This window comes from Lutjanus erythropterus, chromosome 16, assembly GCF_056507025.1.
Source record: "Lutjanus erythropterus isolate fLutEry1 chromosome 16, fLutEry1.hap2, whole genome shotgun sequence".
NCBI classification, from domain to species: Eukaryota; Metazoa; Chordata; class Actinopteri; order Lutjaniformes; family Lutjanidae; genus Lutjanus; species Lutjanus erythropterus.
Window position 1 is genome coordinate 1,226,552 of NC_139332.1, and position 14,859 is coordinate 1,241,410.

The following is a 14,859-nucleotide window of genomic DNA, read 5'->3' on the forward strand; positions in this document are numbered from 1 at the left end:
ACTTTCCATTCTTTCATTGTATTTATGCAGTTTACAGTGATAACGGTAGCAGATTTAACATTGACATTGTAATTGTTGAAACACAAAGTCTTTGAATCCTTTGAGAAGTTAACAAAAGCAGAGTCTCATGACAGTGGATTTTGTTGGCTAAACTAATGACTCACAAGCAGATTTCATAAACTGGCTGATGTGAGCTAATGCTAACTCTTTGAGTCAGCTGAGAAATCTCCAGCTGACATTTTAATTTTTCCATCTGACATGTATTTAAAACAAGAACCCTGTGAAAGTGTAGTAATATAAAATTAGCTGACAGCTGCATACATGTTATAGCATTGATGCTAAAGACTAAAGAGGCTAAAGCTAGCTTACATCTCAACAAACATGATATTGAAATATGGCAGGTATATCTACATGATACATGACAGAAATACACTCATTAATGCAATTAGCGAGCCAGACAGAGATGTATCATTGTCGTTTGATTGTGCATCAGCCCTCCTCCTCCTCCTCAAACCCCCACAGAACAGATGCAGATCCAGTGGTATCTAACAAGTTTGTCTGGAGGTAAAGTTACTGCAGCAAGTAAGCTCATGTTAGTCAGCCAGACATGCTAATGTTTGCAGTTTATGTTAGAGCAAATGAAGACAGAGTTTAATCCATTCACCACATGTGTGCTCTTGTGTTACAAAAAAGATGTCACTGTCCAGATTCATGAAACACTGAGTATCATTCTTCTCAGAGTCTCCTGCACACCTTCAGCTTGGAGAGAAATGGAAAGTTTGCCAGCCCTAGCAATGGTTGATAACCTATGATTGGACAGTTGCTATTTGGAGACACTTAACGAAGTGTAAATTAGATGGTCTATACACCCAGTGTGATGTCACGATTTTCTCATGACATCTAAGATTAGTGACTGAAGCTATGATGCCTATATGTATTTGTGTGTTTTTGCACATTATTTTACTTCCTGGCTGATAAAAGCACCAGGAGTCACTGATAAAACACATCAGGCAAGAACCAGCATTGCTGGTTTTGATGATGTATATCATGTGAGACAAGAGAGTGTAGTTCACTGAGCGGTTTGACATAAAACTAAAACACAACAAACCTATGACAAACTGCAACTTTCTTGTCTTGTAAAATTATAAACATCATATGTGTATTTTGTGACCCAATTTAATCAGGAATGAAAAATTATTTTCCTCTCCCCAATGACTATGGTTCATATTTTTTCTGCAGTAAAGGCAAACAGAGAGGGGAGGGACTTCACCTCTTTATTGTGTTGTCATGGTGGGCAACAGCCTTTCTGGCTCCTTCCGCTTGTTGATTGCTTTATTGTTATTCATTACATAGAGGTTATGAGTGATGGCAGATCTGATCACAGAACCTTGTTTCAAATGCAGGCAGAATGCAGGCCTGTTATGTAACAAACAGTGTCCTGGCATGTCTGGGATTGTAATCTACAATCCTCTCAATGCTCTCAAACTGTCATCAAACAAAGTATTACCTGAATTCATATTTTTGTGAATTAATTCAAATGACTTCAGCCTACTCACTCTCCTCTTTTACTAATACTGCTGAGTGAAAATGGATGCATTGATTTTTTTTGGTACAGCATCCTTGGCTACTGATGGTGGAGCTCTGCCATGAAGAGCCGCTCTGAGAGCTGTGATTGGAGCGGGCTGCTCCTGCAGCTGCTCCCATTGGCTGCTTCCACAAATACACTTGCCTCATTACATACAAAGCTCCACCCTCCTGTTCAAAGAAGGGGGATGTTGAGGGTTGTCCAAGCCCTTTGAGTTGTCTTACAGGCTGCATGTCTCAACATATCCTTTTAGCCTGGCTGTTCTCTTACATTTACAGCTATTTCTTGTATTTTAAAAGAAATCCAAAACATGTATGCATGCAGTGAGTCAGAAATTAAATAAACATAAAGCATAACATCGCATTTTGAAGCTCAGATTAACTGAGATTTAATTTTAAAATTGATATTCAAATGGAGGTACTAATTCATATTGATGCATCATTTAATAAATAAATTGGATGTATCAATCAGACTTCTCAGTCATAGTTTGTTTATTGTGTATAGTTTAATGAACGTCAAGTCTGAAACGTATTTCTAGGTCTAGTCAACAGTTTGACAAGAGGCTGAGCAGGTGAGTCAACCGCATATTGCGCCTCCTCTTGCTGCCTGTCAGACAACACTGGGGGCAAAGAAAATCCACCAGAGCGTTTGCTAGTGGTACCTAAACACATTGTTAAAAGCCGCCTGATAACGCTCATGTATTCCCACTTTGTTTATCTGATGCTTGTGAGGAATAGTGAGCGCTGAGCATCTGCTGCCTTACAGGATCTTTTCTTTGCGGGATTATCTGAACAGAGGGTGAGTGTTCTGTCCATCACACTGTGAGTGGACCACAGAGAATTTGTTGACATTTTTTCACATTCAGCGCCATTTGCAGACAGGTACACCTACCGCCCCCTTTATTGTTCCCACTGTCAAACTGCTGCTATCACGGAGCAAACGGCGCAGGAAAACCTCCAGTGGTCTGAATATAGTCTTTAAACTGATATGATATGTTAGCATGTAATGCTGCTATAAGGCGATGCTGTAATGATATGAACGACAGCAGATGCGATGTCAGCTGCGACAATTTTCGTATTTTTTGTCTAAAATGACCGCACTGAAACGATAAATTGTAGATGTTTTTGCAAATGATTTGGTGTATTAGTCTTAATCATAAAGCCAATAGGGACTGTGGTCGTTCTCCATGTTGTCCACAGTGATGCAGTCGTAGGTTCACTTCATTCTGTAGGATCATCATGGAGTCTGTTGTATACATTCAGCAGGGGCGATGCTACGGTCAGTGGAGATCAGGGCCGGAAATCTTTGAGTGAGTCCTGGGTCATGTGTTGATCCAAAAATATTACAGTACATAGAAGTGCTTTGTGAGTGAACAACAACTACTATAATAACAACAACAATAGCAATAGCAGCAGCAGCAACAACAACAACAACAACGACAATAATAATAATAATAATAATAATAATAATAATAATTGTTATTATTATGATTATTATTATTATTATTATTATTATTATTATTATTATAGCCTAACCCAGTGGTTCTCAAACCTTTTCTGGTATACCCCCCTTTTGGAAGCTGGCAAAAAATGATTAAAAAAAAAAAAAGTGTAGCTATATCAGTCCATATTAGAGTCAGCATATATGTTGTCCAGTATGCACCTATACAAAAGGTTTGCTCTGTTTGTGTTTATTATTTATAGTCATTTCTAATTATTTATTGTTAAACCATAAAACATCCTGACTTCATTGCTGAAGCATTGCTGATGTCTGATGTTATGTGATTTTTGAATTAAAATATAGAAAGTTTTATACTATGTGCAGTATCTGTATATGCAAATATTTAAAGGTGAAATATGTAAGACCATAGCATTAAATGAATACTGTAGTTTATGGAAGCCACTGAAATAAAAAATATCCCCATTTTAAGTCATAATTATGAGATAAAAAGTCCTAGTTATGAGATAAAGAGTCATTATTATGACTCTTCATCCTATAATTTTTTTTTTTTCTTTCAGTGGTGGAAATGGGCTTCCATGCTAGTTGGAGCCACAGATGGTACATTGTATATTAAATATGCTTAAATGAGCTGTGTTTGGCCCCACCCCATCCCCCTGACTCAAAGCTGCAGTTTGCATTGACTGTAACTTAGAAAATGATGAGTGATGACAAGTATTCAACCAAGATTTAATCAGGTGTTCATAACTATGTTAGGTGTCTATAGATATAAAATTCTTCCCGTTCTCCTGAAATAAAGTACACACACTCTCAGTTCTGAGTTCAAAGACCGTCTGCCAGACTCCATTAACATATTGCTCAATTTGACTGTTATAAACATCTGCTCCTTCTGAAAGATCATTTATGGTTTATGACTTACTCATTGTGCAAATATTCAGCATTAATTTTGGCTCCATGTAAAGTGATTAAACATGAATGAAATGTATGTGAAAGTACACAGGCCACAACAAAAACAGATGATCCGCCCTGTAATGGAAATTTTCAAGGAGAACATGCGAGCTGTAGTGTTGTTGGTTGAGAAGCTGGTATTTCAATTTAGAATGTTTCTTTAATCATTGATGAAATAACATGATCATTTCATGATTTAATACAGTAAATGTATTGCATATTTCTCCTTAAGTGCATTAATTAATAATGTTTCTTCACAAAATGTTAAAATTGAAGGTAGCTAACTGTAGGACTCAATGAGTATTTTGAATAATAATCATATTCATATATTCTTGTGTAGAACCTGATCTGAATGTCTCATTAGGATCAGTGTCAGTAGAATCAGGATTGTCAGCATGCTTTACACTCTTATGTTCATCGACTACACCAGTGGTCTACAGCCTTTATGATCAAAAGAGTAATTTTTGGAGCCTCAGCTATTAGATTCTCTCTTTTCCCCGAGGACCTTTTTTATTTGGCATCCATAGCTAACTTGTGGAGACTCTCTCTCTAAATTTGGTGTATAGGCTTCATATTTTTACACATGATAAATGTAAAGATCACATTACCCATTTTAAAATAAAGGTAAAAAACAACAACAACTATAATCTTTAGTTGAAAGTATTTACTTTCCTTTTTGAGATAAACTTGAATCTCAAAAAAATAAATAAATAAAATAAAATGCATTTCACAAATTGGTTGCAGTAAAGTGTGAACATGATTTGTCATTATTTTGATACCTGAAAACTGAATGAATTAACTCTATAATTTTTTAAATACTGACTAACTAACTAACTAACTAACTAACTAGAGAAGTAGTTGGTAAAACATTTTCAAAACTTGAGTTTGAGTTAGTCTTTTTATAGACCTACAACAGTTATTGATGAAAATGTTAAAAGTAACTGTTATTCATTTCCACATAATTTTTTGCCAAAGTCACAGGGAGCCACTGGTGAGGTGTGAAAGAGCTGCATGTGACCCCTGAACTACACAAACTTGACAAATTAGAATATTTAAAAAAAACAGGCTGTTTTAAAAAATTCAGCTGATGCAAACAAATTTAAATGCATCTGATGCTGAAGTTGCTGTCCTGTGTTAGTAGCTTCTAGTTGTATGTGTGTGTTATTTAATACTATCTGTAGGAGTCACCATGGTCTGAACTGTTCAAGTCATACACACAGTCCTGAAGGGATTTCAGCCAATCAAACACTGTTCATGTGCAGTATTTGTGGATGTCGGGTGCTTGGTGGGGCGCTCCTTCATGGCTGTCTTGACTCATCTTTCTCTTCGCAAGTCTCTATATTTATCTCTCCGTGTTTTATTTCACACTCTCATGTTCAACTGATTACTGTTCTTTATCTCTATAGACTGCGAGTGAACAAAGCAAGTCATGCAAACACACATTTCCTCCTTTTCAATATCGTTCTTTTCCAAATGGAATAAACATCGACTGCCTGGAAAAAGAAAGTGACAAGACGAAAGAAAGAACCAGAAAAAGACAAACAAAGAATAAAGAAAATAGCTACCAGCTGTCAGGACTAATATTAACAACAACAGTTTTCCTTGTATCATCACTTTTTCACTTTTTCATCACTTTTTCCAGGTATGTTGTGTTTTCTCATCTGCATTCTTTTTTTGTGTTGGTCAGTTACAAACTATAACAGATGTCTAATGTTTGATAGTGATTAGCTGAATGTGAAAAACCACTGAAATAGTAGTTTGAAACAAAATCTTCACTTTTCTCTGAGTTTTCAATCATATATTAGGATCTTCTTCTGTGAATGGGTTTTGCTCACTGACTTCATTTGCTGGGATAACAGTGAGATGTGGTTGAGCTAGTTACCTTCAGTGAAGATTTTTTCGTCAAACAAATTGTTGGTTTTTGGTGTGAGTTGCAACATGTTGATAATTAAGAAACATGTTTGCACAGAACGGCTTGACTGTAAGGATTCTGTTTTTCTGGTTTTGCTCAAAGATAAGTCAGTCTAGACCAGGGGTTTGCAACCTGTGGCTCCAGAGCCACATGCTGCTCTTTAGTCCCTCTCCAGCGGCTCCTGTGACTTTGGCAAAAAACTATGGAAATGAATAACAGTTTTGTTTTACATTTTGATTTTCGTTTATCATTGTTGTAGGTCTATGCTGTAAAAATGAAAAAGTTGAGAACACTCAAACTTTCAAGGCAACGTAATGCAATAGATTTGACAGAGATTTAGAGTTCTGAACTTAAATTCTTAGCTTTTGAAAAAGTTCTTCCAATTGCAGATCTTTTGTTGAGATAATTAACTTTTCTTCTTTGGATTAACTTAAATCTTTGAGTTTTAGAAACCCAACAAAGTTGCATTTAAAAAATCATTGAGTAAATTCATTGACATGAAAATTACTGATGGTTAAAATTTTAATATTTTCTCTTAAAACATTTATTTTTCAGACACCAAAATAATGACAAATCAGGTTCACAGCTCACTGTGACCAAATTTTGAAATACATTTTTTTGAGTTTCTAAAACTCAAAGATTCAAGTTTATCTAAAGAAGAAAAGTAAATCAGTATACATTGCTAATTTTTTTTTCAGTTTATTTCAAAGCTTAAGAGTTTAAGTTTGGCTCAAAGCTCAAAAATCTATTGCAGTACTTTGCCTTGAAATGTTGAGTTGTTGCAAGTATTTGTTTTACAGTGTAAATTTATTCTTACATGCTATAACTGTAAAAATATATAGCCTATGCTTTTTTGTCAAAATTTTGATGGTGGCTTGTCTTCTTGAGTCTCCATAAGCACACCATGGATGCCCAAACCAAAAAAAAAAAAAGAAAAGAAAGGAAAAAAAAAGTGATTTTATACACTTTTTTAAGGTTTTTAAAAGTGTCCAGTGTGTTCATCTCTCAGTACTTTTGTAGCTTCTAACTAAATCTCTGTGGTTTGTGTAATTTCACTCCTGCACTGCTGTGCGTACTTAAGGATATTTGCTTTAGTTCAGCATTTCATACTCACTTTCAGAATAGAGTCGTGTAGAGTTACTGCCAATGAACCCTTTAGTGATGTGTATATATATATATATATATATATATATATATATATATATATATATATATATATATATATATATGTATATATATATATATGTATATATATATATATATATGTATGTATGTATGTATGTATGTATGTATGTATGTATAGATAGATAGATAGATAGATAGATAGATAGATAGATAGATGTAATAAGAGTGAGTTATATCAGTTATTTTTCCTGTCTGTGCATTCTAAATATTTCTCATGAAGAGAACACATTTCGAGGATTGTGCAACTTCTCAAAGTGCTTTTTAGTCTGCTGTGGAATATGTGATTCTGTTGTTAAATGTTGTTAAACCTTTCCCTTCAACTCTCTAACCGCTACAGGTCACTATATTTTTTCTGTCTTTACATTTTCTCAGAGCTGTCTAAGTGTCTTATTATTACTGATTGCTTCCATCACTGTCACTGATGTCTCCTACATCTTGATCCGTCAGGCTACGTTGTGACACTGTGATAGGGCTCAGCTGTTTTTGGGTTTGTTTCCTCACTTGTGTCTTTCAGCAAAGACTCCCTGCCTCTGATTTCATTTGGGTCAGGTTGGCTCCCACTTTCTGGGTTGTTTCCAGAGCTCGTGCCAGCTCAGCAACTGTGTGTGTGTGTGTGTGTGTGTGTGTGTGTGTGTGTGTGTGTGTGTGTGTGTGTGTGTGTGTGTGTTGGGTGGGGGTGGGGTTGGGGGGTCATCCAGCTTCCACAGCAGCCTTTAATCCCACACAGGCCCGATTAACTTTAAAGCCGCTTTCAGTCCTTAAGCTCACTTTCAGCACTCTGACACAAGCTACAATGCAGTCAGAAACACAGATATGCTTAAGTATGTTTTTCCTTTAACTTCACAAATGCATTTCAGTTTGAACCTTTGAACCAAACCATACTCATGTCCACATCCAAGAATCTTTGAGATCTTAAAACTGTTTTGCCTACATCAAATATTGTAATCAAATCATTTCTTTACTTTGAGCCCAGAATCAAGTTGAGGATTTGGAGGTTTTTGTTGCTCAATGCTGAATATTTTTCATCACTTGAGCTTTGGAAAATTGTCTGTATGAATGTTTCCAAAGAGAGGTCTACTAACAACAGAGTCTCAGAATCAGCATCAGAATCAGCTTTGGTGTCCAAGTATGAGTACACATTCAGGAAATTTGTATCATGTGTAATTTGTGTGCAAGAACAAAGTTGGTCAGTCAGTCTCAGTGGTGGACAGTAGTGAAGTACATTTACTTGAGTACTGTACTTAAGTACATTTTTTGAGTATCTGTACTTTACTTGAGTATTTGTTTTTTTGGAAACTTATTACTTTCACTCCACTACATTTCAAAGACAAATATTTTACTTTTGACTCCACTACATTTCTTGGAAGGTTGTTGTTACTTTTCGACTGAGCTTTGAAGTCAGCTGTTGGTGTTTTTCTTTTCTAAAATGCAGTTGGTCACATGCTGTGTTCCTCACAGAAAGAAACCAATCACAGTAGCTCCTCTGGATTGATGTAAAAGTGGAAATACATCATCCAGGCGCTCTGTAACAAGAACAAGCAAGTTCTCCCTCTGTCATTCAAACAAAAAGCAGTAATGTTGACAGCAGGAGAAAGACAAAATGAAATCTCAAGATGTTATTATAATTATTAATTATTCCAGGTAGGTAAAGTTGGATTGTTTTTATCGGGATGAAAAATACCACATAATTCATGTATATATACTGCCTCTGAAGACAGAAAGAAATCTCAGTTATTTTACAGACTTACAGAACTCCTTACAGTTGGCTTCAATCTAATTTTATGCAGTGATTTTAATAGTTACATCAGAAAATAACAACTTTCCTTTTTGTTTTTGATTGTATTTCTATGCTGAAGTTTTTATAGGTGTTTCTATAGATTTTGTGTAGCAGAGTGGTTCTACAAGCATCAGTGCATCATTAGATGGTTTCAGAGAGTTACAAGCTTCTGTAAATACATCATGAAAACAATACAGCATGTATTGATATTAGAAAATGTATTTTGTAATTTGTACTTTTGAATACTTAAGTATTTTTAAAAATGTACTTTTGAATACTTAAGTAGATTTAAAAGCAAGAACTCTAATACTTTAACTTGAGTAAAACTTTGACTGAGCAACTTTCACTTGTAGTTGAGTAATATTTGACCAGGAGTATCTATACTTTGACTCAAGTACTGGGGTTGAGTACTTTGTCCACCACTGGTCAGTCTGTCGGTCTGTTTGTCTGGGTATCTGGACATTTCTGGCTATGAAGTCTGGCTATGAAGTGATGGTCCCCAATGAGAACAGCAACATTATCATAGTGACTGCATGTTGTGTGTAGTGCAATGATTTATTGATTTCTTAAATGAATTACCAACTATTCTCTGATTTTTTTCTTAAATGTGAATATTTTCTGGTTTCTTTACTCCTCTCTAACAGTAAACTGACTATCTTTGAGTTGTGTACAAAACACAACATTTGAGGATGTCATCTTGGACTTTGATCAACATTTTATGGACCAAATAATTAGTGGAAAAATTACTGCCGGATTGATCACTAATTGAAAAGTAGGTCCAAACATGTGAAAACCTATTTTCACGCTTGGACTCATTTTTCAATTGATTTTTCAAGATTGTGACAGAATTAATTTTCACCATTTTCTGATATTTTATTGACCAAACAACTAATCATTTTATCAAGAAAATGATCAACAGATTGATCAGTAATTAAAATAATTGTTAGAGGACCTGAAAGACTTGAAAAATGTTTCAGCGGACAGGATTGTGACTAGAGCTGCCACAATAAATCAATTGTTAAATTAATCACCAGCTATATAGATGATCAATTAATCAGTTTGATTTTTTTTTTTTTTTTCCAGAAACAGTCAAACTTTATTGCAGAATCTTCCAAACAATGGAAGTGAAAATTGACCAGTTTTCAAATGGAAAAACTGAACCATTTCTTTTTTTCTTTTTCTTATTTTAGTCACAGTACAAGCCTCAGGTGACCTGGCATCAACAGCACTAAAAATTCCAGTGTCTTGAGTCTTGCAGGTCCCTTAATTCCACTGATGATGCTGTTAAAATGTCAGATTTTCTTTTATGGATCACTGGAAGCACAACTTCAATCTCCAGACTTCTGGATTTTTAATCTTTCAACTCTTTTGTGAACACTTCCTGACATATAGGGTAGGAGGTGTAGCCTTATATGGCATTATTGGGTTGTTAGTTACGCTAATTCACAAGTTTCATGATCGTGTGTTGAAATACACATAGGTGGATTATTTACACAGTTATCTGAAGTTACGAGTGTTTGCTGAATCTGACATGGCACATTCATATGAGCCTGCCATACACAAAAAATAAAGAGAAAGTTAAGGTAAGAATATGAAAATGTTCGTGGATGAGGCCCATTGTTTTTGCACATTGCTGCTGCTGTATATGCCAGCACCCACCACCCACCACTGCTGTACAACTATCTCACAAGGCCATGTCTTGTGAGATAGCCAAAATAGCTTGACAACATTTGAACATTTGATTTATAATGACATTAACCTGTCAGTAGAAGGAATGAAGGTGTAAACTGTTTCACCATGGTGGAATAACCGTGGTTTTATTTCAGCTCATTTCATTAATGAGCACAACAAAAAGCAGGCAGAATGCTTATCTGAACTGAAAAGCTACAGACTGTGACACCTGCAAACTACTGCCTTAGACCATACAGTGACTGAACAATCAACCATGACAATGTGAACTACTTTTCTGTACATGTACACACTCCTCAGTACACCTGGATCTGTGAAGCCCACACTCTCACGTTTCTCTGCCCTGTCAGCACTTGTGTAGCTGTGCCAGCATCCTTTCAGTACTGCAGGCTGCTGCTTCTGGAGCTTCATGTGGTGACAGGCTCCTTCTGCCCTCCATCTTCCAACTAACCTTAAACTATTATATCAGGAGCTATATAATTACACAATTCAGGTTCAACTGTATTGTATTTAAAACGAGCTATTACAGTCTTCTTCAGTGTTTTGTTTAATTTTGTTTCAGCTCCTGAAAAGTGTATAATGCTGTTACGGCACAGAATCATTGTTTACTTCTTGAAATTATTACTCAATCAGAGTCTTTTTAAAATATGTCTGAGGATCTTTGAGGATAATAATAATAATAATAATTGTTTTGCTCAGCCATCACTTTTCCTAACCATTTTCTCTTGACTTTTTTAGTTTCCTTTTTATTTGACCTGTTGTTTGTTACATTTCTAATTTTGTGAAGATTTTGACTTTATTACTCAAAATGCCTGATGGAATATATAATTTTGTGCAGTGGCGGAGAGAGTACTGAAAAATCTGTGCTCAAGTACAGGTATTGTTACATTACTAAAATATTACTCCATTACAAGTAAAAGTACTGGTGTTAGAAAAACACTTAAGTAAAAGTGTAAAGTATTCTTACCAAAAACTGCTCAGAGTATCACTTCTTGCTTATTACTTCTTAATCATTGATGTTTAATATATCATTAATAGCAACATTGAATCAAAGGAGTTCATGTTTCTCCAAATATTCAGTCTAAATTACTCCAAACTCCTGCACTGTTTTGCTGCTCAGTGGTAAAGGTCACCTCTCCAAACTAGGGTCACATATTTTGTGCATTCTTTGTAACCAAGAATGGAAAATGCTAACAACCAATTAATCATTAATAATGTTTAATACAAAACACCTGTTTTTCACTCATTTTCAACTTTTTCACTTTTTTTTTTCTCTCTCTCTCTTTTTCTAGTCATTTTAAGTTTCCTCATTGAACAAATGGCTCCACCAGACATTACTGCCATTTCTAAGACTATTGCTTAAATACTGTTCAATACATTTTTAACTGATTAAATTCTTAGAGGCAATTAATGATTAATCATGAACCATTGGAATCCTCATTTCAAACCTGTGCTGCTGCAGTGTTTTAGTTTTCATATCGAATTATTTTCGTTTGCTCTTTCTCCATCAGATCCCCTTATTGTTTACTAAAATACAGATGGAAGGTGTGGATGTTATGATTTTAAAAGTAACTAAGTAGATTACATGGTGTAATTCATACTTATTTACAAATAAAAGACAGACTTGAAAATGTACTCATAAAGGTACAAGTGCCCAAAAAAGCTACTTAGTTACAGTAATTTGAGTATTTGTAATTAGTTACTTCCACTCCTGATTTTGTGTCGGTGCTTTCCAGAGCTTACAGCAGGTAAACTAGGTCAGAAAAATTGTCCTGACATAAATAACAGTCATTTCTGAATGATCACTGTATTGCATGAAGGTGTGCTGAGCAGTAACTTAAGTCTTTGGTGGTCATTCTACTCATTAATTGTAGAGTTATGGGTAAAGGGATAGTTGACCTAAAAATGAAAATTCTATTGTTAGTCCACAAAACACTGCTGGAATTTCACATGAAAACAGTGTTGCAGAATCTCCCAATCAATGGAAGTGAATGGTGACCAGTTATCAAACATAAAAAATAACTGAAAAAAAATCATAATCCAAGTCTCCTAAAGTCCCTACATGCACACTATCACAACACACACGTCTAGTTTTGACAATGTGGCTAAAAACATGTTGTTTGAAAATTGGTCACCATTCACTTCACTTGGGAGATTCTGCAACACTATTTTCCTAAAACTAAACCAGACCCTCATAGTAGATAATGGGTGAATTTTTATTTTTGGGTGAACTATCCCTTTAAAGGAAGATGCTGAAATTCACCAAAAAAAAAAAAAAAAAAAAATCCTGGATCCGCATGTCCTCATGATGAACATTCTATGTAAAACCTAAGTTCCAAAACTGTAAGAGACTGTATCAGCTGACTGTAATGTAATGTCCATGAGTCTTTGATCAAGTAAATAGGTTGCTGTCAGTACTCTTTTGTAAAGTTAAAGGTGCTGTTTACAAATCATGAGTAGCACTACTCAGGCTGTAAATTTTTTTTCTGTGGCTCGGGAGGGAGCTTGTAGAGTCAAAGAAAAGAACTCAAGTGATGTCATCAGTGTTATTCGTGCCTGGGCTCGGAGACAGATCTTTAATGCATGTCATGTGTAAACTGTTGGCATAAAGTGTGTATCTGTTACGGCCCCCTGTCAAACAAAGAATCACACGACTCAAGTAGGGGTAGGAGGCTGCAACATATGATGAAGGACGCCACAACAAAATCAGGTCTAACCCACAAGCTTTATTCTTACCAAACCAAATAACAAACAAAAGGGGAAAACAAAAGGGACTGGAGACCGCGGCCAAAATGAACAAAAGAGGGAAGACGCTGGGCCACCCACGCAATGGGCCGTCGCTCCCAGTGTCCTCCCCTAAACTGCCTAAAAGAACACTAACCTAAAATAAACAAAGACGAATAACAGAACTGCCGGTAGTCTCCAGCCCAAACTAACACAACAAACTAAAATAACAAACCCCAGCACCTAGGCGTGCATGGGGGGGAAAAGAACCTGCTTGGGGAAGGAAAAATGCAATAAAGAAGGAAGGGAAAAACTCCTTCCTATACCTGATTGAATGTGCGTCTTGTGCTGTGCCAAGCCCCCTCCTCTGTCTCTCCACTCCCTGTCCCTCTTATCTCCTCCTCCTCTCCCTACCTGAGTGCCAATTGCACTCAGGTGCGCAGCAGGCAGAGGGAGGAGGGAGACAAGCCGGGCAGAGAGAGAGAGAACAAGAGCAGGCTGCTGCATGTAACAGTATCACAGTGTAATACTAATGAACTGGAGTATCCCTTTAAAGCCAATGTTAAAATGGAAAGCATGAAATTAAGATGTTCCACCTCACTCACTCTCACAGTTAGACCTGGATAACACTACTAATATTACTGAGAAATCTTTCACGATAGTGAAGTTTTATATCAGTCAATGTTCATAAATATTGATCATATAGGTCACAACATCTTGTGTACCCTGAAGGGTGAAAGTAGCCAAGGTAATAAAATAAGTGTGCTGCATTATCGCTGTGTTATGACTTGGTCACATTTGACCAAGTACCTTGATATCGATATTCAGTCCCTCCAGGAAGTTGCGATATTGTGATCACAACAATTCACGCAGATTCAGCCAATCCCTGTGAATTCTAAGACCTTGCAGTTTTATACAAACTCCACAACTTTACCACAAACTTGACCAATCATCATAGCTTTCCTCGAGTTACACCAATCACAGCAAACATCATACATGTACATCTCAGTGAACCGTTATTGTTATTATTTGCTTTTTTTTTTATGCATTTCTATATTGTTTATTTTGTCATGGGTTCTGAAAAAAACACATTTGTTCTTGCAATTGATATTTATCAATGCTCTGTGCATTTTATGTGATAATTTTATGCTGGTCTTGAGTTTGAGCTCCAAAAAGATTTTACTTCTTTGTGGAATACCTCGCAGGCGCACTTCTTCATTTACACATAAAGCAGATTTTTTCATTTTTTGTAATTCTGAGCATTTTTGGTAAGGTTAGTTAGAACATTCAGAACAGAGTGTGGTTTTGTTCTCCCTGGAACAAGTCACCTTTGATTTTTAATGAATTATACAAAAAATATTTTTTACAACTTTCTTTTGCGATTTTCTCTTGGCCCTTCAATTTCTCTGAAAAAAATAATCCTAAAAGCATCACAACATTCATTGCAATTTTTTAGAAAAGCTGCTGTGAAATCAGGCATCTTGGGCCACATCAATCTCAAAAAAGGCATGAGAAATCCTGGGGGGACTGAATTTTGCAACAATATAGACATGACTATTGGTGCTTTCACAAGATACTAAC

At 35.9% G+C, this 14,859-nt stretch overlaps 1 protein-coding gene across 5 annotated transcripts in view; it reads left to right on the forward strand.

The window, feature by feature from the left end:
* Window positions 1–2,241: 2,241 nt before the first annotated feature.
* Window positions 2,242–14,859, forward strand: part of epb41a (erythrocyte membrane protein band 4.1a) — an 82,248-nt gene continuing 69,630 nt past the window's right edge. For all 5 annotated transcript variants that reach the window (XM_084738492.1, XM_084738487.1, XM_084738488.1 and 2 more), the window contains exon 1: window positions 2,242–2,383. The gene's annotated coding sequence lies outside the window, so the exon portion shown is untranslated. The remainder of the gene's footprint in view (window positions 2,384–14,859) is intronic.